This window comes from Falco punctatus (genome assembly GCF_963210335.1).
Source record: "Falco punctatus genome assembly, chromosome: Z".
NCBI lineage: Eukaryota > Metazoa > Chordata > Aves > Falconiformes > Falconidae > Falco > Falco punctatus.
This window is the reverse complement of record NC_137586.1, coordinates 57,388,413-57,401,659: the sequence shown is the minus strand read 5'-3', so window position 1 is coordinate 57,401,659 and position 13,247 is coordinate 57,388,413. Positions and strand designations below refer to the sequence as shown.

The 13,247-nt window shown below is 38.6% G+C and overlaps 1 long non-coding RNA gene across 7 annotated transcripts in view; it reads left to right on the top strand.

Annotated features, from left to right (window-relative positions):
• The window catches only part of LOC308056686, a 93,252-nt gene that overhangs the window by 40,280 nt on the left and 39,725 nt on the right, over nt 1-13,247 (top strand). The window lies entirely within an intron of this gene.

Below are 13,247 nucleotides of genomic sequence, written 5' to 3'. Positions count from 1 at the left end.
GTATATATTCAGATATATATTCAGGCTCCCTTCTACAAAAGGATCAAAAACTTGACTCTTGGTCAATAAACCCCATGAAAAATAGGACTAGATGAAATGACCAGGTTTCGTAGTACACAAAGACTTAGGGTGTCTCTTTAGATGGTAAACTCAGTGGAATGTATGTGAGGTGGAAGAGTAATGTCTTTGGGGTATGTGACAGAGGCCTGAGTAAGAAAGGCTTATGAGAGCCATGCAGTTAAGATGTAGTCTTGGACACACTAAGCACCATGCATGCAGATTTTTCCATTTCTAGCAAGGCCTCGTTTTGTGCAATAAAGGCACAAGATACCTGTATCAAAGGATCTCAGAGCTGGCATTTGCTTTGTGACAAGGAATGCACAGGATATTTCGAGGTACAATTATAATTTTTCATTATACTGTTTAGCTCTGCCACAAATATATGGATATCTTATATCCAAAAATGAGCTACTGGGACACCATTCCTACTAAAATATAAAAGACAAGGCTTTATATAAAAGCCTTATGAAATGTGCTTCAAAAAGTATAATTAGGAGCAATGAAAAAAAACCTAAGGAAAAGAAATCTAGAAAAATCTGCTAAAAATACTAGAATTCAGAGTCAAAGATGAGTCACAAAATGGACAATTATTCTCTACATCTTACCTCTATTTTGAGTACTCTCTTTCACATATATTTTTAAAGTTCATATGGATAGTATATAGCTAAAAAGGAATCAGAGAATAAGATTGGGTCATTTTAAGCAAAGCATTAAATCCAGAAAGTCTTGTGATACGATGTTAAATGATTAATTTAAAATTATAAATTTGATTTTCCTCATTAGAATGAGGAAAGGAAAGACATAAAATGTAAATATGTCAATAAAATGGTGTTAAGCTCATTAGAGAGTAATTGACAAGTCTCAATCGCCTGTTTAGAAAAATGTCACACAATCACAGCTGTGACTAGCATGGCTCTTAAACCACTGGTGGTACCATGGCAGTCAGTGGCATAGTCTGCAGCTGGCTCCAGGGCAGTGTGTGAAGCAGAACTGGCTTCAGAGCAAACGCTACTGCTGAGGGGGAGCTGCCAGTACCCACAGCCATGTATTCCATGGCAGAGTTGCAAGACATCTCTGTTGCACATCAGCTGTTGGTCTACAAATCCTGTGCTGTTCTGGGCAGCGAGCACTTGCATTTGGGAGAAGTTGGAGTACATGATGCAGAGATAGGAAACATGAGAAATGAAAAACATGGCATGAGTTCTTTTTTGTTGTTTGGATGTGTGTTAAAAAAAAAAAAAAATTGCTAAGAGAGGCTGCAAGTCTCTGTAAGTCTTCAGAGACTAGCGTGGTAAGCCATGATGGGACACTGGCTGGCTGCTGCCAGGTGTTTAAAAATCAGGGGAAAACCTGGTGGTTTGATGACCCATCTTCATAAAACACTGCTTCAAGCTGAACCCCATTGTTATTCCAGAAGGAGCTTTCTTCCTGCCTGCTGCAGGGTTCCTTTAACTGGGAGCTGGGGCTCCAAGTCTCACTTGTCACTGCTCTACTTTAGAAAAAAATGCATTTCTCTGCTGGGCTGCTAGGAAAAACAAAAACACTAAGTCTTTCACCTGTGCTGTTTATTTTAATTCACTGAGGAACTACTCCTTGTTTCTGTGTACCAAAGTGGTTCACTACTATGGTTGTTTGTGTTGCCATTATATCTCAGGAATCTGCATTTGCTGGAATCTTAATTACGAATGAAAACTTTTGTACTTACAAATATCCAGCTTCTCTTTTAAAGTATAATTATGTGAGGATTTACAAATGTTGAGTTGTTTCTTTCAAATCCTGCATCACTCAAGTGCTCTTATTCCACTTTTTAAGATGCTGAAGAAGTTTTACCTATGTATGAAATGTTTTAGGCAGTTCTAAGGAGCCTGACTTTCAGTAACAGATTTCAGAGGCCTTGTGCTTAGAGATTAAAGAATTGCTTAGAAAGTAGGGGGTTGAACTGACATTTTAACAGTGTTGGAATTGGAGTAGATGGTGTAGGGGCTTCAACTCTGCATATTCAGGCTTCAGTGATGAAAAGAGCTGTCCTTGAGTACCCAAGAATATGTAAAGGCCTTGATACTCTGTATCAGAATCCAAATGGCATATTCTTGAATTTTGTGATTCACTCTGGCTTTAGGAGAACATGCTTCTGCTCAGCACTTCTCAGAGTGTGGCTTGAAGTAGTTATAAATATTGAAGCTCTGACACAGTGACACCCTACAGAAAGAAGTCTGTGTAATTTTTTTCATGTAATTTTATCAGTTTCATGTGGTTCATATGTGTGATTTAGCCTGTTTAATTTTCTGCACAGCAATCATGAAGTAATAGCTTCCTAACCTATGTTAAGTGAAATACTTTTCAATAACCAAATCCATCTTCTCCCTTCCTGGGTATGTACTGAATAGCAACTCTGGATGTGTCATTCCTGTACCACTGCCCAGTGCAGTGCTATGCCATTGCCTAAGCCAGCTCTGGTCTATTCACTTCCAGTGCCATAAGTAAAGCAGCCCCATCACCACAGGCAAGTTAATCACCTTTCTCTACAATGCATCAGAGATGGAATACCATAACAAAAGAGCTGTACTGCTTTCAGGTTCTGATCAGTATCTATGAATGATGCTGCACTGTGCCTTCTAGATATATCTGGCAGCATTCAATTAACTAAACATGTACCCATTGTCATTACAGGCAATATAAGATATTTTGCCTGGCCTTGAGCTGTCACTGCAGACCTGACCTGTCATTAAAGATCTTCAAGGCCTGTACCATGTCTGCCAGGCCACACAAATGACTCTCACTCCTCACGGACTCTCCAGTGGCACAAGAAACCTGTTTATAGGCAGCTGAATCCTGCCCTCCTGCTTGGAGGACAGTTCAGGGATCTTGTGCAACTATGTGCTGCTGAGCCCAGGCATGTTCTTTCCTTCTGACCAGACTGGAAATATGGCTGGGATGAAGTCCAAGAAGTCCTCATCCATGTTGACAATAAAACAAAATTTCTTGGTGATGTCCTTTGACAGAGGTGGAAACAAAAGAGCGATCTGGGCCTGGGGTTTTCTGCCAGGGTCCCATGTAAACCTGCCTGGGCATTGCTAATAATAGCTGGGTTCCAGCAATGAGTGCAAGTTATGTGCTTCATTTTCCTGTAGATGTAGCCAAGAAAGGAAAAAGTTTTGCATAATCCATTTTTCTATGGCATAGTGTGATGTATGGTTAAATGTGGCAATAGTCTTGGAGGGGTGTTTCAGTCTCTCTGTGCTCCTGAATTATTGTTCTGATTATATTGCTGCAGCAAAACACGGAAAGATGTACACTTTTTTTATTATTATTATTTTTATTTTTTTCATAGAAATAGGTATGGAAAATTCCTTAGCTTGCTGAAAAACTGGGGAAATAGATGTTTTCTCAGAAGTAATTCTCAAAAGGTTTGAGGGACAGTGAGAGGTACATAGAGAAAGGGACAGTTTACATAATATATTTTAAGCAACATGCATTCAATCTAATTGTGGGTTACAAAATTACAGGATGATCCATCCAATACTTACTTATCATGTTTTCCACAACACTTAAACACTTGCATGAGGTCTTCCTGCTTCTTTCTTCCTGAATTAAAAGTGTGAGAGATAACTATCTAGTATGGGGATTCACAGTCAAAAATTCCCTGCAGAGTAAAGCACCTAAGTCGTGTCTTAAAATGCACACTGATGGCTCACTTCTCTTTTATAAAGCCAGTAAAGATGCAAGAGGAAACCTCCACTTTCTGCATAGTAGCTTAGTGCTTACTGGTGACTACATGATCAATATTAGTCATATTAACTGAATACGTTCTAAAAAATTCCTAAACTCCTGGTTCCACTGCAAATGTTTTCTGTTTTTTCCTTGTAGAAAAATTATTGGTTTGGATTTTGAGAATGCAACCATGCAAATAATTGCCAGGTTTGGTATTTCTGATATTTATTAGACATAACTGGCTTGCCATCTCATTAATCTTGCACACACACATGTACAGATGTGTTTTTTCCTTCCTGCATCTCCAAAGCACCAGCTAATGCTGACAGCTGTCCCAAGTGCTTATGACAGGTTAATTTGCAGCACTTGAAAGCAAAAACTATCAACTTATTTTAAAAACTTTTATCTATTCAGCAGGAAAGAGCCAATTTGTATTTAATTCAGTATCCACTTCTCAATCTCTCTACAAGTTAATAATTGCTTGCCACTAAACCCAAGGTTTCAGAAATGTATTTTGTATTTTCCTCTACAGGGTGACTGGGAACTTGCCAGTACCCTGCATCTCCCCCTTCTTCCTCCTCCGACAGCAAAGTTGTGGCAACAGAGGCTAACAGATTATTTCCACTCATTTGGTTCATGGTCTAATGATTGCTAAATATTTGCCATGATCCCAGGACTGTGTGGGATTTCTAAGGTTAGTAAAACCAAAGATTATTTACTCTCTAAGATGAATTATGAATAAATTATGTTAGAATTGAGTTACTCAGAGCAAAATAAGTTAATAGGCCCAAGATATCTTCCCTTATTAATATGGCACAGCCAGTAGTATCTCACAAGCAGGTGTAATGTGATATATGTAGCATGATCTCTGATGCAAAATGGAAGCATTTATTGAGGTGGAATGGGCAAAAAATGAGCCTGCAGTTTTGATAATACATGAAAACATTTCACAGCGATTCTTTCAGGCAAGTTCTGTACCAAATGTTTCACAACCTGTTTTTCTGTGTGTACTGATAAACAAAGTTTGAGATAAAGAATTAAAATAATTTGAAGGGCAAAAAGGATTGTTTTCATGTGAGATTTGAAAAGAATGAGGAGAAAGAGAAGTTCACAAACATATGCTAATAAAGTGGTAGGGATTAAATGGTTTTATATGAGGTCATGCTGGTCATGAAGTTCTAGCAGTTTCTGGCATTTTCCATATCACACAGTATTCTGAGAAAGTTGATGCACAGAAGGAAACATGGTGAATTCCCTGACAGAGAAGCATTTGTCACTAAACAACTTTGGTTAAGAGGATGAGATTACTCAGGCTGTTAGCAGTAGCTGCACCAAAGGACAAGTCTGGTGCCACCAACAAAACTGCTTGAGTTGTCTGCCAAGATTCTAGATGATGCTGATAAAAAATAAATATGAAAAATTGTTTATCCAGAATTAGCATCTGACCTTCATGTCTCCGTTCCAGAGAAGAGAAAAGAAAACCAACACAGTGAAGCAGTGTCTTCACTACCAAGCACTTACAGATCTATTTTTTACAATAATAACTGCTGGGGTAAATGGGAAGAAACACCTCATCCTATGCAATTCTGAGGCTTGTGAGATTCAATAATGAAGACTTACCTGATACTACAGATCTTTTCCTTCCATTAATTCTTTCTAGTCCTTTATAGAAAAGTAAAACATAAAAAGACCTTGTAAGCTCCCAGCAGAAAACACTGTTTTTGTCTTCATATATCTAGTTAGCATGGAATTAGAGGTTGTCTTCAGAGTTTTGCAAGTGTGTGTATGCATGACCCAGAATTTCTATAATGTAAGCATTTGGCTTTGTTTTTCCACATCTGAATGTTAAGGGAGGAAAGTTGACATTTTTGTGGCAATATCCACAAAAGGGTTTTTGCTAGCACAGTTTTTACAGCTTAGTGGTGCCAATTTGCTGTGAAACAATGACATTGCAAAACCTGATTACACTGATGCCTATTTAGGAAAAACATATGGCTGGCCACAAACTTAAAAAGGTTCAAGCATGTCCTTAAGTTCTCATCCAAACCCACTGATTTCAGTGAATATTTATTCTGTGCTCTGCTCCATGTCAGCAGAGCAGTGGTTCTCAGCTCCTATTCAGTCTTAAACATTTGGATGGAAAGAAATGAAATGAACAAAGTACTCGCCATGCCTCAGACAGAGCTGAAAGCGGAGAATGAGAGTCAGGTCTCCTACTGTCTGTGCTGGTGGTCTGCCACCTCACTGCATGCACAGGTGCAATCAAGAGGTCAGGGGTCCCTGAAACGAGCACAGGAAAAGGAGCAAGTCTACATGATACAATGCAGCACTGTGTGAGCAATCCCCATACCAGAAGTCAGTCAACACAGAGAGTGCAGCTCTACTGGCGTCCCAGACTTGTACCTTTCAGACAGCATAATCTGTCACACTTAGCTCTCATTGAAACCCAGAGAGCTGCTTATGCCCGGCAGCAAGGAGTAAAAGGAATGGTGGACACTAATGTACAGACCAAAAACCAGCATACAGAGCCTAGAGAGGCATTTAGATAGCCACAGGGGTTTTTTATGACTGCAGCTCACCATTGTTTTGTCCTGGACAAACTTAAATCCTAGCTAAGAAATCAGAAAAAATCCCTAAGCACTGGATTCATTTGCCTTTGTGATTATTCTTTTTCATTTGCCTTTGTGATTATTCTTTTTTAACACAACATATAACCACATGTTCTCTATGTTTTACAACACCTCTATTGTTTGCAACATACATTAGTCCGTTTATCAGCATTTGCACACAAAAAACGTACGTTCCTGTGCATCAGGCAGAAAATGCACTTGGTTTCTGCATGTCTTTCAAGTTGTAGATTATGCAGTGGTTGGCAGAAGAGTATTCATAAATACCTTTTGAATATAATTTTAAGTCAGGATAATTAATGTTATCACATATTTACAGATTTAGAAATCTTTAATGAAGACATCTGTGTATTTCTTTGATGCCCCTCTTGCCTGTTGTTTTGTATCCTAACCATCAGCCAGTAAATCATCAAGTTTTTCTCAAAGTCAGAACCAAAGTATGATACAGAAGCAAAGCTATTTCACAACATTTCAGCAATAGAAAATATAGTCAGGTGAAAAGAAAAGAAAAAAGGAATCTAGTTAGGAAACTGCATAATGCATTGTAATCAAAATGTCTGTCCTCATTTAGTGTGCAAAAGAACTGGAGAAGCAAAACACTGCTTGAATGTCTTTGTCTCTGTAAAAACTGGAGCAAAACTATAGCACCCAGTCCTCTCATTCCAATTTCAAACTGGTACTGGCTGGTTACAATTCACATTTCAGCTATTTCCAGGAAAGTCCATCTTTCAGAAAAAAAAAGGCTCTCATGTTTTCAAACAGAATAAGCAAATTAAGAGCTTTGCATTTTGTGCAAAATACCTGCCATGTACCAATTTATGGAAACAGAGCTTTAAAGTGCAAACTGCACCTCACATGTTCTTTTGACTTTAGTCCACATGTAGATGAACAAGAAAGGTGCATGTGTTTCAAAGGTAACAGATTTTGAAATATATAGAAAGATTTTAAAATATTTGATTCATCCTTGTTTTGCAGAGCAGTGGAAATACATTATTTGAATTGTTTCTTCCACAGAGAAAGTCTGACCATCCAGCTTTGGGGAGCTTGGGAGAATTACAGTGAAATGAATATTTCAGTGAAAATATATGCAGAGCTTGTCTTCTTAAAATCCTTTTGCAACAGTTTTGGCTGCTTTTAAACTCATGAGTAGTGCCAAGGAAATGGGTGGAACTTCAAATTAAAGAAATTGTTGTGGCAGGTAATCACCTCAGTGTGATCACTTACCTACTTACTGGCAAAGACTTTGCAGGAATGCTTTCACTGAGCTTCCTTTGAAAGTGCTTTCAATTACTTTCTTGGAAAGTCTCAGTATTATTGTTACCTGCAAATGTTTATCAGACAAATATCTCATGTAATAATTTACAGTGGCCTGCAAAACTAGATTTCAGATCCAATCTTTCATTATTTAGACAGCATTGTTCTTCCACTGAGTCTATTTCATCATTATGGTGAACTTCACAAGACATCATACCATCACTGCATTAATCTGTCATAGATCATTGTATATAGATTCTTCTTTTATTTTCTAAACAAAGATGTTCAAACACAATTACTTCAAATTTAATGAATTATTAGAAATTACTTTTCCTAGGTCTGTTAGTCATTTCCCTAGTTAAATTATATATTGGGTGAAACCAAAAAAAGAGTGATTCTTAATTTTAAAATTAAATTCAAAAGTTACATAGAAAGACTTTACAGCCATGATGGACTGCAATTTGAAATGTGCTGTGACATTCAAAACAATCTAAATGTTGTTGCCTCTCTGATAATTTTGGCCTTTGCAATTACACAAAATAGTTTGCATGTCAAAACAGACACTGTATTAGAGCTTTTCAGCAGCACAAATAAGAAGATACAAGGCAAATGGAAAAAACAATTTCTCTATGGCAGCGCTAAATCTGTATCAATCCCATTTAAAAACCATTGACATAATCTTAACTGTTGTGTAGGTCCTGTGCTGATCCTCTGCAAAGAGGTGATTTTGTTCATTCAAACCTCTGCTTATCATTCACTGAATCCTTATTAAACAAATAAATAACTGAACAAATTATTTTTGCCCTCTCTAATAGGAGTGGACTGTATATAAGTACATACATTTTGCCTTGCTATTCCTGACAGTGAGTAATAAAAACTGCAGAGCAAAACAACCCATAAGTATGCTGTTGACCAACGGTCCAGTCTTTCAATCTGTTCCAGTGCTCTGGGTGTTATATACGACGTCTTTGCAGGACTACTTTGCACAGTATAGTGGGAAAGTTTTCAATTCTTTCCAATACCCACGAGTAATATCCAATATTGGCAGTAATATTTTTAGCCCTCCAATGTAACCAAGACATTTATAGCCTAAGTGCTTTCTATTTGTATTTTTTTTCTATCTGACTGCTCTAACATCTCTATTTAAACCAGATCTTATAGGTATATTTTAGATAGCGGTCATTACCACAAAATTTGTGAAGCTTTCACAATACAAAACCATCATAATATACCTTGTGGTTATCTGAAGACTCCGAATATATGATTTCACAAACTACAGGGAAAACATTTTGAAACTTCAATTTGACAAAAATTTCAGTGCTAAGATTTACGTAAAGAAATCAGTTGTATTGATATTGATACCCACAGTAGGACACAGACAGACAAAAGATTTCTCTTAGAAATCGTAAGAATTAGTCCAGGATTCACACTGTTGGAGAATGAAACTTTAGAGAAAGGCATGTGATGAAGTCTGACTGATGTTTTCATTTCTATTTCACATTTCTCCTTAGTTCACTCTGCAAAGCTATTGTAAATCTTTTTAGCAGACAGTTGAGGAACTATTAACAGCATCTTATTATCTACCTAAAAGAGCTATTGATCACTGGACCGCCTGGAAGTACACTGTACTTTTAGTATCCAGAAAGGTTGTTTTCTGGTGTGATGGAAGAGAGAAGGAAGGGAGAATAAAGCATCCTCAAAATCTTCAACAAGAGTTGCTAGATGTGTGAAGATCAAAGAAATTAAAATCTATTGTCAAGAACCCTGTTCTATCAAGAGGCCTTGACTTCTTTTACTGTGTGGCTAGAACACTGAAATGCTGAAATATATTAGGCTTATTTACATTAGAGGGTGTGACATGTTTCTGTTAAACCACCTATGCCATAAACCTACATGGTCATATGAAACATTGCAGCTGCTGGGCTTTTTGAATTTTATTCTTGTATTTAAAAGGATAAAGCTGATTCATGACACTTTGTCAAATGTAGCCTTTAAAAATTACATATTTAGCTGGAATAATTAAGTATCATTGAGCTGTAACAGAACAGTTACACAAGATCATGCAAAACTGACAAGATATGGTTCCATTTTAAAAGCAGTATATCTTCCAGATTATATTATAAATGGTAATAATCATACAATTTAATTAATCATACTATTGTTATCCAATAATTGAGAAGGCACTATCAAAATTATAATCAGACATTTTAAATACAGGTGGTACAAAGGATTAAAAATATTACACTAGCTTATAAATTAATAATGCACAGGACTGGTATAATGAATGTGACTAATAGCAGCAGAAAGTGGTCACTTTGACCCTGTTGTTGCAAATAATGATGGACAAGTACTTATTAAGTAATCTCTGTTCTCATGCATTAGTTAGAAATACATCCTGATCATAATAACATTGAAGTTATTAAAATGTTATATGGTCTAAATTCTCAGTAGACATTCAGCTAACAAAAAAGACCAAAAGAGTGCTTGCATGATGCCTTGCATTTCATTACAGCTTTTTCTTTATGTCCTATTAGACTCCCAATGCTGCAGACCAAGCTCATGCACATGAAGTGGTGAATGGAACTCAGGGAAATATGACTCCCTGGAAAGGATGCATTACTGGACTAGCTCATTTGTCTGGAAAGATTTGGGGACATCAAAACATGAAAATACATGGGCTTTGGATAACTGGGAACATTACTAATTTAGTGACTCATGGCAGGGGACCTAATTTGGATTAAAACTGAAATAGAAAAAAAACGTATATTGCATATAATATTTAGTTAGTTAGTAGATCAATCTTTCATGCGGTCCATTTTAGACACCATTAGGATGCTCTGCTTTCAGGAGAAATTGTACCTGATCCTGCTTATAGGCCCTATCTGTGTACATGAAAAGACAGTCACAGAGTCACAGAATGGTTTGGGTTGGGTGGGACCTTTGGAGATCACCTTGTTCAGCCCGCTCTGCCATGGGCGGGGACATAATTCACTGGAACCAATCACTCCACTCGCACCTGACCTTGAACACTTCCAGTGCTGGGGCATCCACAGCTTCTCTGGGAAATCTGTTCCAGTGCCTCACTACTCATTGTAAAAAAAATTCTCCCTTACATCCAAATTAAACCTAACCTCTTTTAGTTTAAAAGCATTGCCCCTTGTCCTCTCACTACAGGTCTTGGTAAAAAGTCTCTCTCTGCCTTTCTTATAAGCCCCCTCTACATGTTGAAAGGCTGCAATAAGGTTTCCCCAGAGCCTTCTTCAGGATGAACAATCACAACTCTGTCAGCCTTTCTTCATAGGAGAGGTGTTCCAGCCCTCTGATCATTCTCGTTGCCCTCCTTTGAACGACTTCAACAGGTCCAAGTCTTTCTTGTACTGGGCACCCCAGAGCTAGATGCAGTATACAAGTGGATTCTCAAGGGAGCCCAGCAGAGGGACAGAATCACCCCACTTGGCCTGCTGGCCATGCCTTTTATGCAGACCAGGATGTGATTGCTTTTCTGGGCTGCAAGCACACATTGTACATTGCTGGTTGATGTCCTGTTTCTCATCCACTTGTATTCCTAAGTTCTTGTCTGCAAGATGGCTCTCAATCAGTTTATCCCCCAGTCTATATCAATGTTGGTGATTGCCCTAACCCAGGTGGCAGGACCTTGTATTTGGCTTTGTTGAACTTCATGAGGTTCACATGGGCCCACTCCTCAAGGCTGTCAATGTCCCTCTGGATGGTATCCCTTCCCTAAAGTAAATCCACTGCACCACTTAGTTTGGTGTCATCTTCAAACTTGCTGAGGGAGCACTCAATCCCATTGTCTATGTGACTGATGAAGATATTAATTAGCATTGTTCCCAATACAGACACTTGAGGGACACTAGTTACTGGTTTCCACTCGGACATTGAACCATGGACTGTAACACTTTGGACTTGGCCATCCAGACAGTTCCTTACCTATCTAACATGCATCAAACCCATATCTTTCCAATTCAAAGATAAGTGTTGTGAGGAGAGTGTATCAAAGGTCTTACAGTTTAGGTAGATGAATTCCATAGATCTTTGCTTGTCTACTGGTGTAGTTACTTAATTGTAGAAGGCTGCTAGATTATTCAGGCAACATAAATGTCTCAGAAGGTGGTCCACAACAGCCAGCAGCAGAAAATGAGAGGTTAATTTGGACAAACAAAAACCCTGGAGAACAAGATCTGACCGCAGTCCTGTCTATCTCCAGATTAGCACCACTTCAACCTCAGAGGGTGTTTAGCACTTAAAGTCCTGAGCTCCCTTCTGAAGTTAACTGTTTATGCCTGGGCTTTGTCTGAAAACACTTCTGGCAGCAACAGGAACGCTTTTAACCAATACTTAACTTCTCTACCATTTCACCTTTGCCATTTCTTCTTCTGAAAATTTGAATCCACAGTTTCCTCTCTGCGCCCCCAACTCTCACTCTTGCTTTGCCTTCTGCACCTGAACATGACAGAGGCTCTTTCTGTGTGATTGGTATGAAAACCACCTTCGTGACATGCGTTGAAGTCTAGAGTTGTGCCAAGTTCCCATTTTGCATGGGGCATTGAGCAGGCCAGGGAGGAGGACACCTCCTGGATCTTTTTTAAGGCATTTTCTGAATAAGGAAAGAGAGATACCTGAGTCACTGCCTGATACAAGGATTCACTGAGCATCAAATGGGCAAGAAAACAAGACACTGTCACTCTTGACAATGAGGAAGAGTAAAGCATTTCTAAATCCTCTTTCAGTATCAAGAAACTTCCCTCCAGGTGTTACGCATTGACACTGGAAACAGCTGAAATAGCATATCTGAACCTCTCTCCCCTCTGTTCCTTCAGCTGTTTGTTATGGGCCCCCTGCTTGCACTTCCCGATCCCCCAGGTGAGCTGATCAAATGAACCAGAGGGGAGGGCTCAGTGCAAGTGGTGTGGAGGGACTGCACACTCACATCAGAGCCCTTGTGGTACCTTATCGGGGGGGGGGGGGGGGCACTGTCACCTCTAGTGAGTGACATTTCTGAAGAGCTGTTGGTAAACAGTGTTTCAAACCATTTCACATGTATCTGTAACCATGTCTGCAGTGTATCACTCAGTCTCTACATATGTTCTGATATTCAGGCAGCTCTCCGTCATATATTTCCTTTTAATTTCCAAAGCCTGTTCTCTTTCAGAGAAGCAGACACTCACTAAGAATGAGCATTGCTGTGAAAAGTCTTGGGGGAACCACAAGAACCAAACAATTTTTTAAAGCGCAGCCAAAAAAATTATAAAATGCTGCTCCTCTGTATGCAGTCTGCGGGAAATGTGTTGATGCACTTGGTGAGCTTGGTAAAAAAAAAAAAGGCTGGCATAACTAAAGATTATGCACATCAATTCCACTTAATTGACTTCTTACATGGTTCACATTTTTGTTAAGTTAGTTAATTAACAGAGCTTTCAAAACACCATTGCAGTGTATTCTCTGGAGCAATCAAAGTTTTGGTTCCAATCCCTTATAAGGCAGAAAAGAGCCCTCCTGGATGCTGTCTTCTACTTCAGGAAAGAGTAACTATTCAGCATCTAATTGAGATAGTGTAGCTATTCTATTGGTGTT